Source organism: Oncorhynchus mykiss, chromosome 8 (assembly GCF_057628025.1).
Source record: "Oncorhynchus mykiss isolate SJ-2025 chromosome 8, ASM5762802v1, whole genome shotgun sequence".
Lineage (NCBI taxonomy): Eukaryota > Metazoa > Chordata > Actinopteri > Salmoniformes > Salmonidae > Oncorhynchus > Oncorhynchus mykiss.
The window spans coordinates 23652914-23676870 of record NC_143029.1 but is presented as its reverse complement, the minus strand read 5'-3'; the positions used below and the strand labels follow the sequence as shown (position 1 = coordinate 23676870).

Genomic DNA, 23957 nt, shown 5'->3' with positions numbered 1-23957 from the left:
CAGGCCTTCTATCGAATGTACGGCACGCTAAGTGTCATTTTTGATAACATTTTCCATTTGGTTTGCTATTTCGTGACTCAACACAATTATGCAACTGCCATTCAAACAATAGTGTTGAATAAACTGACAACTCTTGGTATGTAAAAGTGAAAATACTACTCCATTCAATAATAACAATTGAATTGAATTAAATATGTTTCATATGTGTTTGTCTATCCTATCAGTGAGAAGTGTTGTCCCTTTCTCAGGTATGTGTAAAGAAACCTGGGTTGTTTTATCATAGTCACCCATCAGCCTAGTGCAGTTTTTACTGACTGTTTTACAGCCTGGGAGCAAGAGATGAAAGCAGCTCTTCCTTGAGGATTCACCAGTGGCCACCAGTCATGCTGCGTTAGTGCCCTGCCTTATCACTCACACAAAATGACCTTTGTCATAGTGTAGCACATGTACAGTATATCCTTATGTCATTTCCTGAGAGAGAGAGAGAGAGAGAGAGAGAGAGAGAGAGAGAGAGAGAGAGAGAGAGAGAGAGAGAGAGAGAGAGAGAGAGAGAGAGAGAGAGAGAGAGAGAGAGAGAGAGAGAGAGAGAGAGAGAGAGAGAGAGAGAGAGAGAGAGAGAGGTGAAGCTGGGATTCCAGGGAATGTGTGACACAGCACTGAGTGTTAGAGCTAATCAGAGGAGCTGAACTTGCACAATAGCAGCAGATTATTGCTGGGTACAACTAGGTGTGGAGCCTGAGAGGGTGGTGCCCATGCCCAGTGAGTAAGCACTGACAATACATCAGCTGTTGAGACCTCATTGTTTCAGAGGCACTGGTTGCAGCCACTGGACATGTGCCTGAGGGCAAGAATGTGTCTGTGTGTGTGTGTGAGTGTGCGTTGTTCTGAGGAACTTTATAATGCTTTCGATGATACTGCAGCAGGACTACAGGCATGGAAATGGTCTCCAGTGCCTCTGTGTGCTTCAGGAAGTGGCCTGTTTGATGACTGTGTACAATGTGTTGTGAATGGAGCGGACAGGCCTTCAATGGACATGCTGTGTTCTATCTAAGCCATTACACAGCGAAGAAGACATTCAAGGGGCTTGTCTCAGGATCAGTTACAAATGAGCTTAATGAGTAGGAGCTCGAAGTATGTAACAGTAAAGGCCATAGTATCATCATTTGTTGTGATTATGTATAATTAATATGGGGTTACAATTTAATATATTTTAGACATTCATAATAAAATCTGTCACCGTGTTTTAACAAGTATCATCAACTGCTTGGTTCTTGGGCCATTACGTTTCAGTGACTAAGTCAGAGTACAAAAAACTTGATCTGTGGGAATACCCTCAGGGGTCCTTGGATGAATGTCAAAATATGAGACTCTTGCAGGTACTCGTACCAGCAGCTTTGACATCACCTTCTAGGAATACTGTACCAACGATGTTAGATAACCCAGAGGAAAGACACTGTTCTAACATGCCTTTTGTGGTCAAGAGGACAGGTTCTTTCTCTTGGTGTTGTTTCACCAGAGATAGTTTAAAGGGGTTTAGTAGCAGTGTTGGTTAACGTTTTTAAAATGTTATGTTGGATAACGTTTAGCTTTTTTATGTGTCATGTATTTATGCATGTGAGTCATATTGACGTATAGGCACACTATCTCTTACTAGTCAGCCCTTGAGCAGTATGACAATATTACTCCTAGAAGACCAGCCATGATTTAAAGACAGTTTGTTTAGGGCCATGGGAGCTGATCTCCCTTGGGAATGGCTTTCTAAAGATTACAGAGAGGAGGTCTCCATGGGGAGTCCCAAGCCACAGCTGATATGATATGGCCATGAGCTACCAGAGACTGTAAGCCACTCTTGTTCTAGCTGATAATCCACTTAACTCTATATATGTACAACACACACACACACACACACACACACATCACACACACACACACACACACACACACACACACACACACACACACACACACACACACACACACACACACACACACACACACACACACACACACACACACACACACACACACACACACAGTACCAGGGCCCAGGCCAAAGAAAGCATAGGCTGTATTAGACACACTCACTTTCATTGAGGAGTTGTGTTACCTCGCTCCTAAGGACTGGCTCATGTGTTTACCAAAAGAGGATGAGTTTACTGGATGTCTCATGATGGCTGTTGTGGTGGTCTGGTTATTTATAGACATTCACTCTTGCGATAATATCTAGAGTCAAATCAATAATTTTGTGTTTGAATAATTAGGGCTATCGAAATGACTGGAACACCCTATGTGAGGACTTTGGCCAGCAAGGCTATGTCCCTAATACCTACGTTACACTTACCTTTGTAACTACCCTGTGATTCTATTGGGTTTTAGCTTCAGATAATATAGGGTGAGCCTATTGTTGTTCTATTGATGCACATGCAGTCTAACATAGGCTACATAAGTAGCATCGGGTGTTATTCCGTTTTTATAATGCATGGTGACCATAGTCTCATGCAGATGAAACCATTAGCACCCATAGGCCTCTTCATTTCCCTTCACTTTGTCCTTTTGCTTTTGAACTACCAATGGACTGCCGTAGACTGTTGATAATGAATGGACTTTTCAATTTACTTGCCTAACACATTCTGTAATTGTTTAAGGGGTTCCTGAAGTATACAGCTCAAAGAGAAGCGTGTACTCTCATGTAGACAGTGGCGGATTTAGGTATAGCCGACCCAGCGCGGCATTTTCCCGGGGCGCCCGCACAAAAAAAAAGTGGAATGGTGACATTTACGTGACCGGTTTTCTATCGCGCATTTGCACGTCACGTCGATGATATAATGTCACTGTGTGGAACTGTGGGTCAATTAACCTTGTCGGAGTGGGAGCCCTGATTCTAGTTGGTGAGCTAGGCAGGCTACTGCCTGGGAAGGTCTCCCACTCAGAGGTATGAGATGGGGAGGGGGGCGGGGGTAGGTTGACCTCAGGTCTCCCCATTGGAAGCCCGAGGTAGGGGGAACAGGGGAATATATCAAATAGCTCACCTCTAACTTTGTACAGTACTAATGCAATTAGTCAAATCAGTCACACTACGAAATGCTACCAAATAAAACACAATTCATTCATAATACTGTGAATATATAGTTTCACAGACATATTGTTGATTTTTTTTCTGGTTTGCTGGAAATGGTTAAGAATAATATAAAACCAGTCTGCACACCACCAAGGTGAACTGGTTTAGTCTTGGCTCTTGGTTGACAGTGTTGGGGGAAGGGTAATGTATTGATGCTCAGTGCCAAATCAACACAAACTTGTGTCTATTTGTCTCTGTTTCTTCTTTTTGATATATGTTTATATTTATATAGTTTTAAATGTTATGATTATTTATTTGTGTTGTTACAAATGTCTGAATAAAAATGACAGTTTTTTTGGGGGGGGGGGGGGGGGGCGGCTGAAGGGGGAGGTTCGCCCAGGGAGCCATACAAGCTTGAACCCCCACTGCATGTAGAGAATCATTTTCACTGGAACATATGAAGAGGCAGACTAAATAAACGGGTTGCATAGTGTACCCTGAGAATAAAGAGCGTTTACACCTATATTGAATTACATTCACTGTGGCAACAGTGACTGTAGTGGCAGGCACACAGTAATTGCACCATGGTATTTTATAAGATATGCTAGATACATATTTTTATATGAATAGAGGCCAGAATAAATGAATGAAAATACATCAAATTGGGCCTCGCATGAAATGTACTCTGTCTGTTTGCGTGTCACGTCCCCGGGCGCGCCGCTGAGGGAGTTCCCTTTGTGCAGAGCTCCGTTGAAAGGAGGACGGGGCCGGATTCTCCCTGTCCCTCTCCCTCCTCACACTGCTTCGCTCCATGGCTTCTGCCTCTCTCTCTGGGCCGAGCTGGGGGATCCGATGACGTCACGCACCAAACACTGTCACTCACTCCCTCTCTCTCTACCTCTGTCTTTCGCTCTCCCCTCTCCCTCTCTCAGATGTTCTATTCTGGGAAGTTGTGCCAGGAATAATAGCTTCGGCGTCTTCCTCACAAACTGAAAAATCGTGTCGAGGAGGATGTTTTACTCACAAGGTGTCTTCATTTAGTAGCAGCATAAGGCTTTAGAATAGTCATACGGAAGTCGATCTTTTTTTGGTGCTAATTCTTGTTTAATTTTTCACTCTTCAGTCTTGGGAGGCTTTTATCCGACAATTAGCGAAGTGTCAAGAGCGTTGTCATAGGTTGTAATTTATTTGGGATTTTACCGGACGTGGGTTTTTGCACGGCACCTGAAGTGTGACACGGTAAGTGACTAAATAGAAGCTGTCAGTTGACTTCCAGTGTACAATTTCGTTGTTTTGCAACGAAAAATCTATAGTGTTTGTTCTATTTATTACGATAGCTATGTGGGGAATACCCAGTGCTTTGCATGCAGATTAGGAATGTTGCGTAATATCCTAAGGAATTTGCACAGCCAATGCAGCGGGCAAATGGCTTGTAAAACCTAGCTACAGTATGAAGCAGGATTCATGGCAGGAAGATTGTGTTTTTCTCTCTCTCTGCAGAACAGTCAAGGCCATGTACACCCCTCTGTCATTGTCACCTATCTGTACATAGTGTTGTATCCGTGTTGACTGTTGTGGTCTGTAATTCTATGTACGTCGTATGTTTCTGTGCTTGAACGTGTGTGTGTCTATGAGAGGGATGGTGGGTGGTACGCTGGCCCGTTCCGGGAATGTTCCATGACGTGTTCGCCGTCAAGATCGGGGCCCATCAAGGGGGTTCTCTGCCGCTGATCGTCTCCGTCTTTCTGTTGAAAATACAATATTAACATGAAAAAAAGTGACTTTATTCATGTTTCGTAAGTCAGACTTGGAGCCTATTAATTAGACATATATTACGCATGGACTAGGCATGGGTTATGTATGCATCATAGTACCCAGCTTTTAGCCAATGCACAGAGCTAGTGATGTTAAGAGTTATAATTTTCTGCTTTGCTTGTTTATTTTGTTCAGTAGCCTAAATGTTATTTCCTCTCAACCATTTGCTCAACATGCATTTCTATTATCATATTTTCCTCATAGAAAGCAAATATTTCAAAGGCTTTTATTGGAAGGTACTCTAGAGAGGTCAGTTCTCTTGTGCATCTAGTATCAGTCTAAACTGTCTTGCTGTTATTATGCTTGACCCAATTGAACCCATTTACCTGGTGTGTCCTCAAACTGTACATATTGTCACTCCATATTTCAGTCTGTCATCACGACAGTGACTGGTGTTTGTTTTTAAATCAGCACAGCAGAACTATCCATCAACATGCAACAGGTTCTCCCATGAGACATTCAACCCTTTGCCTCCATGGTAACAGCCTATTAACATGGTCCCGCAATTGAGGCCTATATCACCCGGTGGTACAGTGCCTTGCGAAAGTATTCGGCCCCTTTAAACTTTGTGACCTTTTGCCACATGTCAGGCTTCAAACATAAAGATATAAAACTGTATTTTTTTGTGAAGAATCAACAACAAGTGGGACACAATCATGAAGTGGAACGACATTTATTGGATATTTCAAACTTTTTTAACAAATCAAAAACTGAAAAATTGGGCGTGCAAAATTATTCAGCCCCCTTAAGTTAATACTTTGTAGCGCCACCTTTTGCTGCGATTACAGCTGTAAGTCGCTTGGGGAATGTCTATCAGTTTTGCACATAGAGAGACTGACATTTCTTCCCATTCCTCCTTGCAAAACAGCTCGAGCTCAGTGAGGTTGGATGGAGAGCATTTGTGAACAGCAGTTTTCAGTTCTTTCCACAGATTCTCGATTGGATTCAGGTCTGGACTTTGACTTGGCCATTCTAACACCTGGATATGTTTATTTTTGAACCATTCCATTGTAGATTTTGCTTTATGTTTTGGATCATTGTCTTGTTGGAAGACAAATCTCCGTCCCAGTCTCAGGTCTTTTGCAGACTCCATCAGGTTTTCTTCCAGAATGGTCCTGTATTTGGCTCCATCCATCTTCCCATCAATTTTAACCATCTTCCCTGTCCCTGCTGAAGAAAAGCAGGCCCAAACCATGATGCTGCCACCACCATGTTTGACAGTGGGGATGGTGTGTTCAGCTGTGTTGCTTTTACGCCAAACATAACGTTTTGCATTGTTGCCAAAAAGTTCAATTTTGGTTTCATCTGACCAGAGCACCTTCTTCCACATGTTTGGTGTGTCTCCCAGGTGGCTTGTGGCAAACTTTAAACAACACTTTTTATGGATATCTTTAAGAAATGGCTTTCTTCTTGCCACTCTTCCATAAAGGCCAGATTTGTGCAATATACGACTGATTGTTGTCCTATGGACAGAGTCTCCCACCTCAGCTGTAGATCTCTGCAGTTCATCCAGAGTGATCATGGGCCTCTTGGCTGCATCTCTGATCAGTCTTCTCCTTGTATGAGCTGAAAGTTTAGAGGGACGGCCAGGTCTTGGTAGATTTGCAGTGGTCTGATACTCCTTCCATTTCAATATTATCGCTTGCACAGTGCTCCTTGGGATGTTTAAAGCTTGGGAAATCTTTTTGTATCCAAATCCGGCTTTAAACTTCTTCACAACAGTATCTCGGACCTGCCTGGTGTGTTCCTTGTTCTTCATGATGCTCTCTGCGCTTTTAACGGACCTCTGAGACTATCACAGTGCAGGAGCATTTATACGGAGACTTGATTACACACAGGTGGATTGTATTTATCATCATTAGTCATTTAGGTCAACATTGGATCATTCAGAGATCCTCACTGAACTTCTGGAGAGAGTTTGCTGCACTGAAAGTAAAGGGGCTGAATAATTCTGCACGCCCAATTTTTCAGTTTTTGATTTGTTAAAAAAGTTTGAAATATCCAATAAATGTTGTTCCACTTCATGATTGTGTCCCACTTGTTGTTGATTCTTCACAAAAAAATACAGTTTTATATCTTTATGTTTGAAGCCTGAAATGTGGCAAAAGGTCGCAAAGTTCAAGGGGGCCGAATACTTTCGCAAGGCACTGTAGATTTGAATCTGTTTATCCTACAATACCTTCATTTAGATATCCTACATTGCTTTATTGCAGATACAGCTATAACCTACAGTCCCATCATTGTAATTCACCTTTGTTGAGCATGATATGACTGAATGGATATAATTCAGGTTAGCCACCACCAGCCAAAGGCAGGGAGCAGTAGAGCTGCACTGTAGATATCCATCAAGCACTGGGAATTCATTCTGAAAGACCAACCTACATACGGTATCATCTGTCCCACAGCAGCGTCGTAGGAGAGGAATGGGATATCTTTTATCATACTGCACATACATTGTAGTGTGTCTTCCGCTGTACCAGCAAACTGACTGTGAGAGGAGGACGGAGAGGTTGTGAGCCTGGAATAATATGATATTGCACAATTTTAACAATAGGCACTTAGCAGTGAATGAAGAACTCTACCCATCTCTTTGTGTATGGACGGTTTCTGTTTTGTGCCTCTGGTTAGGGAGCTGGCCTATCGTGAAACTTTCTTTCAGCGCTACTGTAGATTCATCAGTCCCAAAATACCCATAAGAGGCTTTCCGGTACTGTGCAGAGACACTGTGGATCATTTGGCACTTGCGGGTTAATGATACAGTCACACCTTCTGTGGTGGGGTAAATACATTGTCGGCTCCTGTCCCTCTCTGCCTTTGAGCTACAGCCCTGAATACACACAGAACACGGGACACACACAGCCTGGAAAGAGGTGGTCCACTTTGCATCTTTGTCATTGTGGAAGATTCACTCTCACGTTGTAGTTTCAAAGGACAACACATTAAATGACTTGATATCCCAGAGAGGGAAGGAAAGGCCATGATATCTAAACCTTGTGGTTCTGCGTGTATTATGTGTAGTGTATAGCTCAGGAGACTGGGGTGCTAGGTTATTACTGCGCATAGGGTCCTAAGTATCTTGGTCTCCATATACACTCTTCAGTGATGGGAAGATGACAGTGACTCATACCTGAGCGGTGTCTGGCCTCCTCTAAATCCTCTGAGTAATCTGTCTGTCTCACGCTCTAACCTCTGTCTGTTGTCCCCCATCCCAATCTACATGGGGACTCCCACGTAATCAAATCAATTCCAATCAAATGTTATTTGTCACATGCGCCGAATGCAACAGGTAGACCTTACAGTGAAATGCGTACTTACAAGCCCTTAACCAACAATAGGCTTTAAGAAAAATAGGTGTTAAAGTATTTACTAAAATAATTTAACAAAAAACGTAAGAAGAATGAATAGAAATAGAAAAAGAATTAAAGAGAAACAATATCACAAGTAAGATTATGTGAGTTATATTATAGAATAACTGTTTGTTAGTGTGTGTGTGTGTGTGTGTGTGTGCGCGCGCGCGCGTGCGTGCGTGCGTGTGTGTGTGTGTGCGTGCGTGTGTGTGTTTATATGTGTGTGAGGAAGAGATGGTGTTCTGATTACTAGAAGAATGATTTCCAGTTGCACCAATGAGTCATGATGACTCAAAGGTCCAAGCATCTGAATGACCTTCAGACTAGTCGGTCCCTTTGATCTCACACTTTTTCATTGTGGGTCCAAACAACGTCTTCAAACGTATGAGATGGTCAGACGGGTCAACTGGTTAGAGAGGTGGGTCAGAGATGGGGACATTGTGACTGTGTAGTTGTATGATGTGTACATTTTGAGACTGTTTATCCAGGTTATATTCCAATGGGTGGTTAGGTCTGTGGTGTGGCTTGCTAGAAATGTGTTCACTTAACAATCAGAACACTCAGACACCTGCATCCTACATCTGATGCCACGGAAATGTCTGTAACTGAAAATAGCACCGTTGCACAGACAGGAGCCTGACCATGGCTTGAAATCTTCACAATCATGTGATCACAATAACAAAAACAGCACCGACACAGGTGACTGTGTTCAGGTTCACCCCTCTACAGTACAGAATCTCTATGTAATGCGTGTGTGTAATCCCCAGCAGTGTGTATGTGACTGGGGCCCTTTGAATTATTCAGCCTGAGCTGTGGCCGTGTCACCAGCACCGTGCTCCGTGCACCGCACACACTTAAATGGGCCGACTGGGTTCAGTGGCTCACCCTGCTAAACACTCAACCTGCTCTGTGGTTTCCCCTATTAGCTGTACATGTGCACCTGCGGAGCCAGGAGGCAGTGTAGGGGAGGGGAGGGGAGGGAGAGGAGGGAGGAGGAAGGAGGGGGTGGCGGCATGTGGTGCTGACTACACCTCCCCTGGAGCAGCAGTGGAAGGAGGAGGAAACAACACTGGTAACCAAGGCGACTCTGACACTTTACAAGGTCACTCTACAAGGCGACTCTGTCACTCTGTTAGCCCAGCGCTAGCTCTGTTGAGCTAGCTCTGTTGAGCTAGCGCTGGGCCAACAGAATGTGACTTCTGTTGCCTTCCTCTAGTGTTATGGCCCATGTTTGCCTAGGGGCGGCCGGGCATCTGGAGAAAATGAGCGTCAGATGGCATTATAACAGCTGCAAATGTGCTCTGTGACTGTAGCCAACAGTGAAGTGATAGCAAGCTGTTCAAGGCTAATGAAAGTGAGAAGACCCTTTAAAAGAGAGAGAATTAGTAGAAAAATATGGCGACTAGTTTTATTCTTCCTCTTGTGCCTTGTGACAAACGTTCCTTAAACGAAGAAAGGAAAACCCTGCACACATCTAATTGTAGATTCTTGTCGTATTTGCTTTCTTTAAACAACAGTGTTTTCTTTGATTAAAGTGGTGATTTCTAGGGCTGGGAATTGCCAGGGACTTCACGATACAATATTATCACGATACTTCAGTGCCGATACGATATGTGTTGCGATTCGATGCTGTGATTTTATTGAGATTCAATGTTCCAAACACATTGCTGCAGAGGGACAAGAGAGAGCCATGAGAAAACAAGTGTTGATCAGTCATGGAAATAAAAGTGCTGAAAACAAATGGGCTCCCTATTTAAAAAGAAGATGGAGAACAGGCTATGAAGGGAAAACACTGTCGTTTTGGTGCAGGTACAGCCAATTAGCGCAAAAAATATATATTGTGATATTGTCATAACGATACTATATATCGTCAAAAATATTATCCCGATATGCAACGGTGCCGATCCCCCCCCCCCCCCCCCCTTCACTAATGGTTCACAGTGTAATTGGCCCCTAGCTGGGTGTCAGTGCAGACAGGGGTAGAGTGGCTGGATGGGAATATTCACAGCTGAGTAATGACACTCACCCACATCATAGATCACTGTGACAAATAGCACATTCACCCACACACAGGGCTATGTGTCTAAAAGTGAACCCCTGTCAGTGGAGTAGGACATGGGCACTGAGGGCCAGCAGAGGAGGCACATCAGAAGACGAGGTCAGTAGTACAGGTGCATCAAAGCAGGTACAGAGGGACTGAAAAACAGCTTCTATCTCAAGGCCATCAGACTGTTAAATAGTCACCACTAGCCGGCCTCCGCGCAGTACCCTGGCCTGAAATGTAATCACTGTCACTAGCCGGCCTCCACCCAGTACCCTGGCCTGAACTGTAATCACTGTCACTAGCCGGCCTCCGCGCAGTACCCTGGCCTGAAATGTAATCACTGTCACTAGCCGGCCTACGCCCAGTACCCTGGCCTGAACTGTAATCACTGTCACTAGCCGGCCTCCACCCAGTACCCTGGCCTGAAATGTAATCACTGTCACTAGCCGACCTCCGCCCAGTACCCTGGCCTGAAATGTAATCACTGTCACTAGCCGGCCTCCGCCCAGTACCCTGGCCTGAAATGTAATCACTGTCACTAGCCGGCCTCCGCCCAGTACCCTGGCCTGAAATGTAATCACTGTCACTAGCCGGCCTCCGCCCAGTACCCTGGCCTGAAATGTAATCACTGTCACTAGCCGACCTCCGCCCAGTACCCTGGCCTGAAATGTAATCACTGTCACTAGCCGGCCTCCGCCCAGTACCCTGGCCTGAAATGTAATCACTGTCACTAGCCGGCCTCCGCCCAGTACCCTGGCCTGAAATGTAATCACTGTCACTAGCCGGCCTCCGCCCAGTACCCTGGCCTGAAATGTAATCACTGTCACTAGCCGGCTACCACCTGGTTACTCTACCCTGCACCTTTGAGGATGCTGCCCTATGTACATAGACATGGAATCACTGGTCACTTTAATAATGTTTACATATTGTTTTACTCATTTCATATCTATATTCTGTATTCTAGGCAATTCCATCCTATTCAACTATTGCTGTATATTTACTATTCTATCCTATGTATTCTACAGATATACTAAATATTCTATCCACGTACTGTCCATAATGTCTATAATGCCTATACATCCCATCACATATATATATTTCTTAGTTCCATTCTTCTACTTTTAGATCTGTGTGTATTGTTGTGAATTGTTTGTAATTACTGCACTGTTGGAGCTAGGAACACAAGCATTTCGCTTCACCAGCAATAACATCTGCTAAATATGTGTATGCAACCAATAAGATTTGATTTGATCTGTGACTGAGAGTGAACACACGGAGTAGTCTTTGTGTTGTTCTCGTCCTGATCCTTCTCCTGCTCCTCCTTTTCTGGGTGTCTGAAAGGAGTGTATTTCCTTGGCAGGCTGTGCCGATGCCCTGGAGGAGTGTGAACGCTGTGTGACGTCCTCGCAAGTCGCTCTCCTTGGCTGCACAACAGGAAACACTTGTGGCCTCCCTCCTTCCTGCGCTCAGAAAGAGGTAGTCTCTTTCTTTCTTCCTCTCCCCCTCTTTCTTTCTTTTCTATGGCTTTCTGTAGTGGTAGAACCAGCTGAGACCTACTTTTATGTCCGCACTCTGCCAGCAGCCACTGCTGGAGTGTTGCTGGCTCCATTGATGCCTCCTCCGCTCCCATCCAGCCAATCAGACCACAGCTGTTTATGCTGAAGAAATGTGATCGTTCTTTGCTCCAGCCTCTGAGCAGCGAGCAGCGCTAGAAGCAGAGCAAGAGAGAGAGAGAGCGAGTGAGCGCGCAGGCGGGCTAGAGAAAGAGGGAGGGCTGCAGACAGTAGAAGGGAATAAGCTCCTCTTAGAGCCGTTTGAGTGGCGCTCGTAGAGGCTTGTGAGACTCGGGTTCGGTGCGGCTGTGATTTGTACCCCCCCACCCCTCTCCCCCGAGGCTCCCCAGCGCTGGAGGGATGCAGAGGACACCGTGTCAGGTGGGCTGCTGGGGAGCTTGGGAATTGAATACCACTGAATAATGTCGGGAGAGACATAGAGATGAAGGGAGCGAGTTAAAGAGAGATATAGGGAGTGGGCGATACAGAGAGAGAGAGAGCTCTTGTCAGAGTGTCTCGGTGCTGCTCTTGTCACCTGCCTCATCAGTGTAGGGGGGTGAGGTGACATCAGAGGACAGAGAGGGTCTCTCACGCATGGTGGTTGAGGCTCCACCACGCCACCCAAAGGATGAAGAGGAGCGTGGCAGACTGACAGGCACAGATACACAGAGGAACAATGTGGAGAGCAAGTCCACTGTTCACTTTGGGCAGAATATACATGACTACCAATACCTTTTAGTTGTCATTTTATTCAACACTTTCACAGTGTTTGTCTATGTGTCGTCTTTGTGCATGGTCATGCACGTTTAGCCACTAGTCTGTATATTCCTGACAGCTTCGTATCCCTCTCTCCCGATCACAGGGCGTGTGAAGAGGGTGTGTGCCTGGATAGGCTTGCCAGGACTGCCAGGCAGAAGTCGCCTGTCAAATCCCAGAGGTACGTTCCCGTACTGTAATCTACTGTATCTCCACTGTACTCTACTGTATCTGTACTGTGCTCTACTGTACTCTACTGTATCTATACTGTATACTACTGTATCTATACTGTATCTCTACAGTACTCTACGGTACTCTACTGTATCTATACTGCACTCTACTGTATCTATACTGTACTCTGCTGTATCTGTACTGTACTCTACTGTATCTATTCTGTACTCTACTGTATCTATACTGTACTCTACTGTATATATACTGTACTCTACCTGTACTCTACTGTATCTATTCTGTACTCTACTGTATCTATTCTGTACTCTACTGTACTCTACTTATATATACTGTACTCCACTGTATCTATACTGTACTCTACTGTATATATACTGTACTCTACTGTATCTATACTGTACTCTACTGTATATATACTGTATTCTACCTGTACTCTACTGTATCTATACTGTACTTTACTGTATATATACTGTACTCTACTCTTCTGTACTCTACAGTATCTATACTCTACTCTACTCTACTGCACTCTACTGCATCTGTACTGTACTCTACTGTATCTATACTGTTCTCTACTGTACTCTGCTGTATTTATTCTGTACTCTAATCTACTTTGTCTATACTGTACTCTACTTTACTCTACTTTACTATACTGTACTTTACTGTAATGTACTCTACTGTATTTATACTCTACTCTACTGTATCTATACTATACTCTACTGTATACTGTATCTATACTGTACTCTACTATTTGACTGTACTCTACTCTACTGTATCTATACTGTACTGTACTCTACTGTATCTATACTGTACTCTACTCTACTGTATCTCTACTGTATCTCTGCTGTATCTCTGCTGTACTGTTTGACTGTACTGTGTTTCCTCTATACAGTACTGCTCTGTTCAGCCATTTCTATCTCTCATTCTTTACACAGTACTGTAGCTACATCATAGGAGCACTTCTGCTTGGAGAGCCGGAACAGGCTAACGTGTGAATTTCTGTCTAAAGAGAGATTATTAACACAACCATTGAAGCCATTTTTTTTTGCATAATACCCATCATTAGGGGCTAAAATGTAAGTTCTTTTGTCTGTGTCTGATAGATAGGGTTGAATGAGGCGTAATGTAGTCATTTTGTAGAATTATTCTCAATGTCGGCGCTGAATACCATGCTAACCAAATGACTCAGTTATAATCTTTTGCCAAGGGTATAATATCCAGAATGCTCAATGTTTTTTTTGTGTGTGCTTTTTTCCCTGTTATCCCTGATGTTCCTGCCGCTAGAATAATTCAGATTCAGTTCTTTCCATGCGATGGGCTTGATAAAAGAAACAGCTTGTGTCAGATGATGTGTGCTGTTGACGACGTGCAGCAATGTCGCCTTTAAAGGGTTAAAGAGCCTTCTGTCACTAGAGTCACCCGTGTCATATCCTGTGTGGCAGACTGGGTCTGTGAAGGAGAACTTTAACTACGTATTTTCTTCTGACACCTCACCCCCCCCCTCTCTCTCCCTCTCTCTCTCTCTCTCTCTCTCTCTCTCTCTCTCTCTGTCTCTCTCTCTCTCTGTCTCTCTCTCTTTCTGTCTCGCTCTCTCTCTCTCTGTCTCTCTCTCTCTCGTTGCCCTTTGTACCTAGTTGTGTTGTTGTGCAGGTGGTGTGTGTTCCGCCTGCTCTTCAGCTCTTTGTCTGATAGCGGCTTGTGGTGTGGCTGCAGACACAAATAAACATGTAAAACACTAAATAACTTTCACAACCTGATGAGAGCGTGTGTGTGTGTGTGTGTGTGTGTGTGTGTGTGTGTGTGTGTGTGTGTGTGTGTGTGTGTGCCCCCCACACCGCCGTCAGCGTTAGTGTGTGAATGTCAGCATCTCGTCACACACAGGAAGTGGGAGTGAGAGTGTATGGGGTGCGTCAGTGGCTGTGAACCGGGGTGACAAGCCGGGCGATGCCAGAGTAGGTGGGTAATGGGTGCACAGACGGGGATGATTGTCACTAATTGCACAGCGTTGTGTGGCAAGCTGCTTAACAACAAAAGGAAGATATTTCTTGCCTTTTTCTCTTTTTGAAAAGGAGAGCTTTCCACTTCTTGAAATGACTATTTTTATTGAGAACTTATCAACTACTATATTGCAATACAATTTGACAGTTTATTCGTTTTATTTTTGAGGGCTGGTGGTTTTGTTTTGCTCTGTAGTGTAGCGTATAGTAACATCTGGTTTGGTTACTGTTTACACACATTCCAGGAGGTTAAAAGTAATTTGTAATCCCTCTCTGACTTGGGATCTGTCATGATGCAGAGTGTATGTGCTGCTGAGCTCCACGTATCTATCATGACAGGAGGGTACTGTAGTAGAGCCCTCCGGTTGTTGTTTTATCTGCTAATTGGAGACTCATGCAATCCCCTTGAAAATGGTGAGATCCAAAATGGCTGCCAGCGAGTCAGCTGAGCAGCAGTAGCTGTCAGAAGCCGGGAGAGGTTAGACATGGGCGTCAAAGTTCAATATGACGAATATTGGGGGTGCTACTGAAGCTGTTGGTTGAGTGGGATGCATGGGGTTTTGGGAGAGAGGACATCAGTGGGGAACAGGTTATGGAAGCTCTCTGTATTTAGGTCATGTTCTGTCCAATGGAAAATAGTTTCCATGGGTCTTCAGTGTAGACAGACCGACAGGGAAGTATGATTTATACAGTCTTGCCTGCGGGTGTGCAGAGCCATAACTCCTCCCTCCCACACAGCACCAATGGACTCACACAGAAGTGAGGTGAACTTAATGTGTTATAATTTATGAACAGTGGCTTGATACATGGTAACATTCATATTATTATGCCAAATTATTATCCATGCCTATGTCCATTGTCCAGTGACTTTTTGTTTTCCAAGCAGTAAGACTTAACCACTAAGTTATACTGACTCACAGACAGTGGTTGCGTTGAACTAGTGACAGTCGTGTCTTGCTGATCCATCCTACCGTCCATAGCGTCTTGTTCTCAGTGGAACTGCCTGCTACATGCCTACAAGTCAACCATAGCCACTCTGGCCCTGAGGTCACCTCGGCCCAGCCAGGCACCCAGGAGGCTCATGGGAGGGAGGATTGGGTATGGGACTCACACTGGTGCTTGCTGGGTAGTCAATAGGAAACCCCCCAACCCCCATGTATGTAGACTTGAGTCTATCTTCTGTGAAGTTTATTAACCATAGGAGAGTGGCTACTGTAGCAGAAGGTCAGACTACCACCTGCTGGGTCAGATAAGGCCTCTCTGATTTACATTTGACATTGTGTATGTCTGCCTGTCTCCAGTGCCGTGCATACATTTAGAGGTGGAGGTGGCTCAGCTCACTGGCCAGTCACACGATGCCCTTGAGTTCTGTGCTGTCACTGTGTGTCACGCTGCATCGACCCAGCCAGCTCGGCTCCCTCTGAAAGCGGTGGGGTTCTGTCAGCACCACCATCTTCAGGCCTCGGCTCGGGTCGGGGAAAGGTCAATGCTTCCAGGGAGAGCTGAGGCTGGATTCTTCCCTCCCTGGGAGGATTGGACCAATGTGCTGGGGCTCAGGCACACACCTGGCAGGGCTATGTCACATACAGAGAGAGATCTGGAGCTACACTGCCCCCCCCTCTCCCTGAAGCAAACACATTTAGGTACATCATGTTGGGTTGGTGGGATTTAACAATCCACACACGTAGACTTTCTAGCTAAGTAGATGTGGGTAAGGCAAATAGGGTAAGACATGAGACCTCTGGCGTAGTTGGAGTGTGTGTGTGTGTGTGTGTGTGTGTGTGTGTGTGTGTGTGTGTGTGTGTGTGTGTGTGTGTGTGTGTGTGTGTGTGTGTGTGTGTGGACTCCAGGCGTGGATGCGCTGGTAAGCTGCACGGTTCCCTCGGACCGTATGGCCATGAGGAGAAGAGAACAGGCAGAATACCACAGCCATGACGTGACCAGGCACAACTAGAGCAACCCAGTACTGGACCCCCATGGCCCTCCCTGGCCTCCACTGGACAGCCAAGCCTAGCAAAAAGCTAATCCATCTCTCTCCCTAACCATCCAAAATGAAAGGGTCCACTCCAAGAGAAACACACAGCCATACTCGTAGGTGGCGAGAGAAAATGGCCGACCACTTTATGAACCACAGCAGGGATTCCAAAAGCTTGTCATGGACAGAGGAGCTGAGGGGGAGAGGAAAATAAATGACCACTGCTGGTCAGCCTGCCATTCGCTTTGATTCAAGCTGCCAGCGTGGTAGACAATAGACACAGAGCCCTAAAGTAGAAACACACATTCTGTTACTATGGGAACCCTCAGCGCTCCTCGTGCCGCTGTGTCCTTAAAGGAATCAGATTGAGAGTGTAACAGTATAGACAGGACTGAACGAGGGAGGAGAGGAGGGGGGAGCTCAGCCTGAGAAACAGCTGTGGCCAAATACTCTCCCCCGGGGGGATCTAAATTTGTCTGGTAAGAATAAAGGCACATGTGATTAGCCTGTGTTTGCACGGCGACCGCCTCTCATGTGCAGCAGGTACTCAGAACCGCAACACATGTCCTCCTTCTCCTGAAGGACTGAGGGCTCAATCATGTGCTGAGAAGAAAATGGTAGACAGACAGACAGACAGACAGACAGACAGACAGACAGACAGACAGACAGACAGACAGACAGACAGACAGACAGACAGACAGACAGACAGACAGACAGACAGACAGACAGACAGACAGACAGACAGGAAGTGGTGACAATGGAAGGTGGGTGTTAGTCAGCAGCCCAAGAGTATGGCAAACCTACCATCATAAAAATCTCACTGGGCAGAAAACTGTTTTTTTTTCTCTCTCATGTCTGAAATTGGTCACCTGCTGATTCTCTATCTCCATATCTCTCTCTCTCTCTCTCTCTCTCTCTCTCTCTCTCTCCCTCTCTCTCTCTCCATCCCTCTGTCAGCCTCCCTCCCTCCCTCCCTTTGACGGTCTCTCTCTCCCTCTCCCCCTCTCTCTCTCCCTCCATCTGTCGGTCTCCCCCTCTCTCTCTCTTTCTCCTTCTCCCTCTCTATTGATTGGATACTTTCTGAATTGATATGGCTGCATCCAGGAGTCAGGAGTGGTGGCCAGACTGATGTCTGTGCTACTGTGAGGAGGTTGTAGCTGGATCCTGGCTGCTGCTGACTATCTGTGTTGTGTTGATGAAGGTGAAACCCAGACAGGGAATAGGTGAGTCAGTCAATATGTTTTAGCACAGCACTAGCTGTTGTTTACGTGTTCACGCTGGTGTACACGGGAGTAGAAGCCAGCCAAAACGCCGTGCCTGCATCGGTGTAGGCTTTCTCAATTAGAACAATAGCTCTACTTTAGTCTACAGAGTGTGTGCAGGTGTCTCGTCAGATCCGGAGCGGAACACACACACACACACGCACACATCATGTAGGTATGTAGGTCATTTGACTGTGTGTGTACACAACACTTCAAAGTCCCATGTATTCCCAAGCCCTCACGTGAACATTACCTCTGCTTTCAAGCAATTGGTTTCACCCAAAATAGTTACACAAACCCATAACTCTAGGTTGTATTGTGTTACCCTCATTTTGTCCTTCCTTCTCTCTGTGTCCAGTGATCAGACAGCCAGACAGAGAAAGACAGACAGACAGCCAGACAGAGAAAGACAGACAGACAGACAGACTGACAGAGAAAGACAGACAGACAGACAGACAGACAGAGAAAGACAGACAGACAGACAGACAGAGAAAGACAGACAGACAGACAGAGAAAGACACACACATGGTGGTCCATTTCTCTTTGGTGCTGAGGAGATAATCGAGCGTTTGAATTTTAATAGCATGGATTGAAGCATCGCTGAGCACCAGTTTGTTTGCTCCCATTTTCTGTAAATACCCAGAAGTCCTTGGGCAGACTTTGTGTCCGTAGTCAAAGCACATGGAAAGCAGCGTTTGGGGAAAGGTGTGGCGCTGCGGCGGCTCAGTACAGTAAAACATAACGAGGCACGGTTTCATTTCCTCTTCATCGCACATGCAAATGAAGCCCCACAAACTCGCATCTCTGCAGCCACGCGTACTTTCTGTTTCGGGAAGCGTGCAGTCTTGGCCATGGTGTGGGTCGGTCCTGATGAGAGAGGGAGGGATATTTAGGGCTGGAGTGATTGCATCCAGGAACACAGCCCCCTGCCTGCTCTTTGCCTCCTCTTTCTTCCCACGCATTCTGAAGGACGTCTTGATTAGTTACGGACTGGTATGTCCTGAGTGTAATCTGTGGGCCCTGATAAGCCCATACCATTGCTCACCTCAGCCTCCAAGCTATAATGTTGATAGACAGTAAGCTGTATCAAAACAGAAGACCAATCTGATAAGTTATATTCCACTAATGTATGTGTTACTACATCATTAGTGCAGTACACTGCAGTTCTACCGTAAGCCACCGCTACAGCCTAGCCAGTCTGGGTGGTACATCCCATGGTGTGACTGACTAGGCCAAAGAGGGATGATGAGCTACAATAGGCTGGCACAGGGGATCATGACACCAGCCAGGGTTAGGGATGATGCATGGCACTCTGCAGGTCTTTGTTCCCCCAGTCAGTCCCACCCATAAGCCCCCTTCTCAATGTCCCCCTGCCTGCCATGTAGAGGACACAAAGGGATCCCCATCTCACACCTGTTCCTCCCTGTAACCCTGAGCTTGATGCCCCTGTCCGTCTCGCTCCAACTTCTCTCTCTTGGTCCTCCTCCAATAGCAGGGAGCTCCATGCCGAAGAGCAAGATGGCACAGTCAGATAGTGTGTGTGACTTACTGTAGACAGATAGGAATGAAACTAGGGTGGTTTCACTGCTCTGTGATACAATGTCCAGGTTTATTGTAGCAGCACTTCCTGACAAACATTTTATTTGTATTTTTGATTTAACCAGGCAAGTCAGTTAAGAACAAATTCTTATTTACAATGACGGCCTACCCCGGCCAAACCCGGATGACGCTGGGCCACTTGTGCAGCCCCCCATGGGACTCCCAATCACAGCCAGATGTGATGCCGCCTGGTTTCAAACCAGGTACCGTAGTCACGCCTCTAGCACTGAGATGCAGTGTCTTAGACCACTGCGCCACTCGGGAGCCCATGAGGGGTGAATGTGGAAACAGGCTGGTGGAGGAAGCTGCCCCAGTAATAAACGGGTTGTCTCTGGAAGGGAGGGAGGGAGTAAAAGGAAGCAAGGGAGTGTGGAGGGGGTTAGGCTCTCTCTTCTCCTTTGCCATGGCAGAACAGGTGGTGAGCTTGCTGAGGCACCAGTTGGTCGCCCCGGAGCCCGCAGCTGTGCCAGGCGGTGACTAAAGCGCTCCTTCACTACGCCCACGCTCTCAAAAGAGCAAATGGCAGGAGTGTCACTAGATAGCTCGTTCTGCTCGCTACGTGCCGACGGATGTCTGGGGACCGGGGGGGTGGGGGGAAGAGAGAAGGGGTGGGGGGAGAGAGAACGGGTGGGTGACTGACAGAGGTATATGATTTGAGAGAGTGACCAATTTCAGACGTGAGAGAGAAAAAAACAGTTTTCTGCCCAGTGAGATTTGTATGATGGTAGGTTTGCCATACTCTTGGGCTGCTCCCATTGTCACCACTGTCTGTCTGTCTGTCTGTCTGTCTGTCCACCCCCCCCCCCCCCCCCCTCCCTCCCTCCCTCCCTCCCTCCCTCCCTCCCTCCCTTCCTTCCTTCCTTCCTTCCTTCCTTCCTTCCTTCTGGAATGTTATCCTTTTCTTCTCAGCACATGATTGAGCCCTCAGTCCTTTACATGGAGTGTGTCAGGCCACCCATGTGCAGTGTGTGAATCTGTGTGTGCAGTGTGTGAATCTGTGTGTGCAGTGTGTGAATCTGTGTGTGCAGTGTGTGAATCTGTGTGTGCAGTGTGTGAATCTGTGTGTGCAGTGTGTGAATCTGTGTGTGCAGTGTGTGAATCTGTGTGTGCATGTGTGAATCTGTATGTGCATTTGTGAATCTGTGTGTGAGCATGTGAATCTGTATTTGCATATATGAATCTGTGTGTGAGTATGTGAATCTGTGTGTGCGCATGTGAATCTGTGTGCGTATGTGAATCTGTGTGCATATGTGGATCTGTGTGTGTATGTGAATCTGTATTTGCATATATGAATCTGTGTGTGAGCATGTGAATCTGTATTTGCATATATGAATCTGTGTGTGAGTATGTGAATCTGTGTGTGCGCATGTGAATCTGTGTGCGTATGTGAATCTGTGTGCATATGTGAATCTGTGTGCATATGTGAATCTGTGTGCGTATGTGAATCTGTGTGCATATGTGGATCTGTGTGTGCGTATGTGAATCTGTGTGCATATGTGAATCTGTGTGCGTATGTGAATCTGTGTGCGTATGTGAATCTGTGTGCATATGTGAATCTGTGCGTGCGCTTGGGAATCTGTGTGCGTATGTGAATCTGTGTGTGCGTTTGGGAATCTGTGTGTGCGCGTTTATGATTGTATGTGTGTGAGAGCCCTACAGGGTGGTGCTGCCTGCTGAGGAGATGGATAGAGCCCCTATGACATATTGTCACTTCCTCTCCCTCCATCTCCTAATCTGACCTGTCTGCCATTCAGATTGCTTTTCACTGCATTAACCAGAGAAGGGAGAGAGGAGAGAGACGTGAAAGCCGGACAGACAATATCTCTTCTCTTTATGGACTCCAATGATGGGACGAGGGGGCGACGGTGATGACACTCATCCACTCTGCAATCAGAGGCAGGAGCGATGGATGCGTCACAGTATTTGATTAGCTAGAGTTGGCCACTCAGCCTGAAGCACTGCTTACAGACCAAGATGTTTGTTTTCAGCGAAAAGAGGTCAATAGCTAGGAAGATGTGAGGTAGCTAACAAGTAGGTTGACACTACAGTCTGAAGATGGTACACTTACTGTAATGAATTGGACGACATCACCAGGAGTTGACGGACAGGGCTCAGTCTTATGAGATCGAGAAATCAAATGTCTTGTTCTCAGATGGATAGAGCTGTCTCTCACCTCACGGCGTTTTGTCACAATCTTTCCAACCTTGTATCCATCCAGGCATCGCTGCACTGAAAGACAACCCTGAGATTGATGTCTGAGGTGAGGCACATCAGCCCAGTCACAAGTCCTTCACAACCATCTTTTTCTTTAAAAAAAAAACACATCTGTCTTTAAGCATGTTGGAAAAGGACCCGTTCACTGTTAGTCTACACCTGCTGTTTACCAAGCATGTGACAAAGGACACTTCCTCAATGGAGCGTAAATACTGTAGCAGCCATGCCAAGACAGTGAGAGCTAAAACATCCTGAAACTCAGAGCCTGGTTTAGCTCACATGGCAACGTCAAACCTTATAAAGTGTTAACAGAGAAGCTAGCCAGTGTACAGACCCAGGAGAATCATCCCTCTGCTCTTGCTGTGTGTGCGTGCTTGCATTTGTGTGTGCAATTGTCTGTGTTTGTGTGTGTACTTGATCTCTCATACTCTCCCCCAGCCTCCAGCCTCTTTTTCTGGCTCTAATATAGCACCCTCTTCAGCCCAGAGCAGAGCTGCTCATATTGACGTGTGGGATGAGAGTGGCAGGGGCTTCTCTATTAGCCCTCAGGATTAGCCAGTGCTAGCTAGCTCCCAGCTCCCAGCTCCGATCACAAGCAGCCAGGGTATGAAAGAGAAATCCCTTCATCACCAAAGTCGTAATGAATTTGTAACGACCCCCATTTATTACTTTTATTTAGCTGAATTTCGATGTTCAAACTTTAAGCAAACAGACAACAAGAATAGACTAAGGGGGCCAATGTTGTAGCTTATATTAGTGATATCCCAAAGTTGCTCTTGATGGGTGCTTTTGATAAGTTATATGTAAGATATGTGTGTGTCTTTGCGTGTGTGTGTGTGTGTGTTACCATCCGTCCCAGGGCTGGGCCCTTGATCACAGGGCTGGCAGTCTTCAGACGTCTTCAGCACCGAGTCTGCTGTGAAACGCAGTGTCAGAGGTCTTGATGAATACTCCTCGCTCCCTCCCCTTCAAAGCCCTAGCAATCTGTCTGTAAACATTGATCCTCTTCCTCATCCTGTCAGCGCGCAGCGACACCCCAAAGACAATATTAGCTTAAAGAAAATGGTTGATTCTCTCTCCGCGCGCGTCAGAATGTCTAGCTCCGCTCTGAGGCTCTTCTTTGTGTCCTCGATCCTTTTAACTGGCGAGGCGACAAAACACCGAACAGCGCGTTGTGATGTATTTGTTTAAATGCTCTTCACTGTGTTCTCTTTTGACATAGTTAAAATAGTGGCGTTTTGTTGCCACCTGAAATCCGATCGGCGCAGTCTGACAAAGGGTACTACACATGGCAGTAACACTTTGTGAACACAGATACTACTTCACTGACAGCTCCAGACAACACCATCAGCCTGATATTCAACCTCTTTTTGAACAGGAACTACAAATGAACGTGAACATGAAAGCCAGGCAGCTCTCAGTGTATACAGTGTCTGTGTTTTTAGCGTGCTTCATTTGTCTAGTCTTGTTTAGCATTGAAGTCATTGGCGCTCTGTTCTCTCTTGGTGAGTACCAGTCAGACAGGCATGTCACCACACGTTTTCTGACATGTACTGTATGTTATCTTGGCTGTCAGATACTATCAGGCCCAGACATGGAGGCCTATGTTTTTCATACTGTATTTATAAACTAGTCTGGGCTGAACCTGCACTTCAATGGAGATGTTATAGCTTGTATTCCCTTTCTATTCTATATCTAAATAGGTTGAATAGTGTCAGGGACAAATTGGGACAGTTGTGGCAATCATCTCTTCCTCCCAACTAGTCACCTGCCTCCAGTGACGACAGTGCTGCTGGTGCTGCATCCTGCTCCTCTCTAAACAGACTGATTTTGGGCAGATCAGAGAAGGTGTTGCCATTGCAGACGCATGCACACACACCCCACAACACACACACTCTCACATCTTATTTAGGTGGGCTGAGGAAGGGAAGTGTGAGCTGGCTCTGTGTCAGGTCTCTAGTGCTCCCAGCAGCCCACGCTGCGTATGGTTAGCAACCTGGCAGTGCCAGCACCCTGCTCTACACACCACCTCCTCCTCTCCCCTCCTGTCTCCTCCTCTCTTCTCCTGTCTCCTCCTCTCCCCTCCTGTCTTCTCCTCTCCCCTCCCGTCTTCTCCTCTCCCCTCCTGTTTTCTCCTCTCCCCTCCTGTCTCCT

General features: G+C 46.1%; 1 protein-coding gene across 4 annotated transcripts in view; it reads left to right on the top strand.

Annotated features, from left to right (window-relative positions):
* The first annotated feature begins 3814 nt into the window (after positions 1-3814).
* Positions 3815-23957, top strand: part of hivep2a (HIVEP zinc finger 2a) — a 96436-nt gene continuing 76293 nt past the window's right edge. The window contains exons 1-3 of one of the 4 annotated variants that reach the window (XM_021611988.3): positions 3933-4297; positions 11625-11740; positions 12680-12754. The gene's annotated coding sequence lies outside the window, so the exon portion shown is untranslated. Of the gene's footprint in view, positions 4298-11605; positions 11741-11770; positions 12199-12679; positions 12755-23957 lie in introns of those variants that run through there. The other 3 variants (XM_021611989.3, XM_090242966.1, XM_021611990.3) reach the window with 3 other exon arrangements.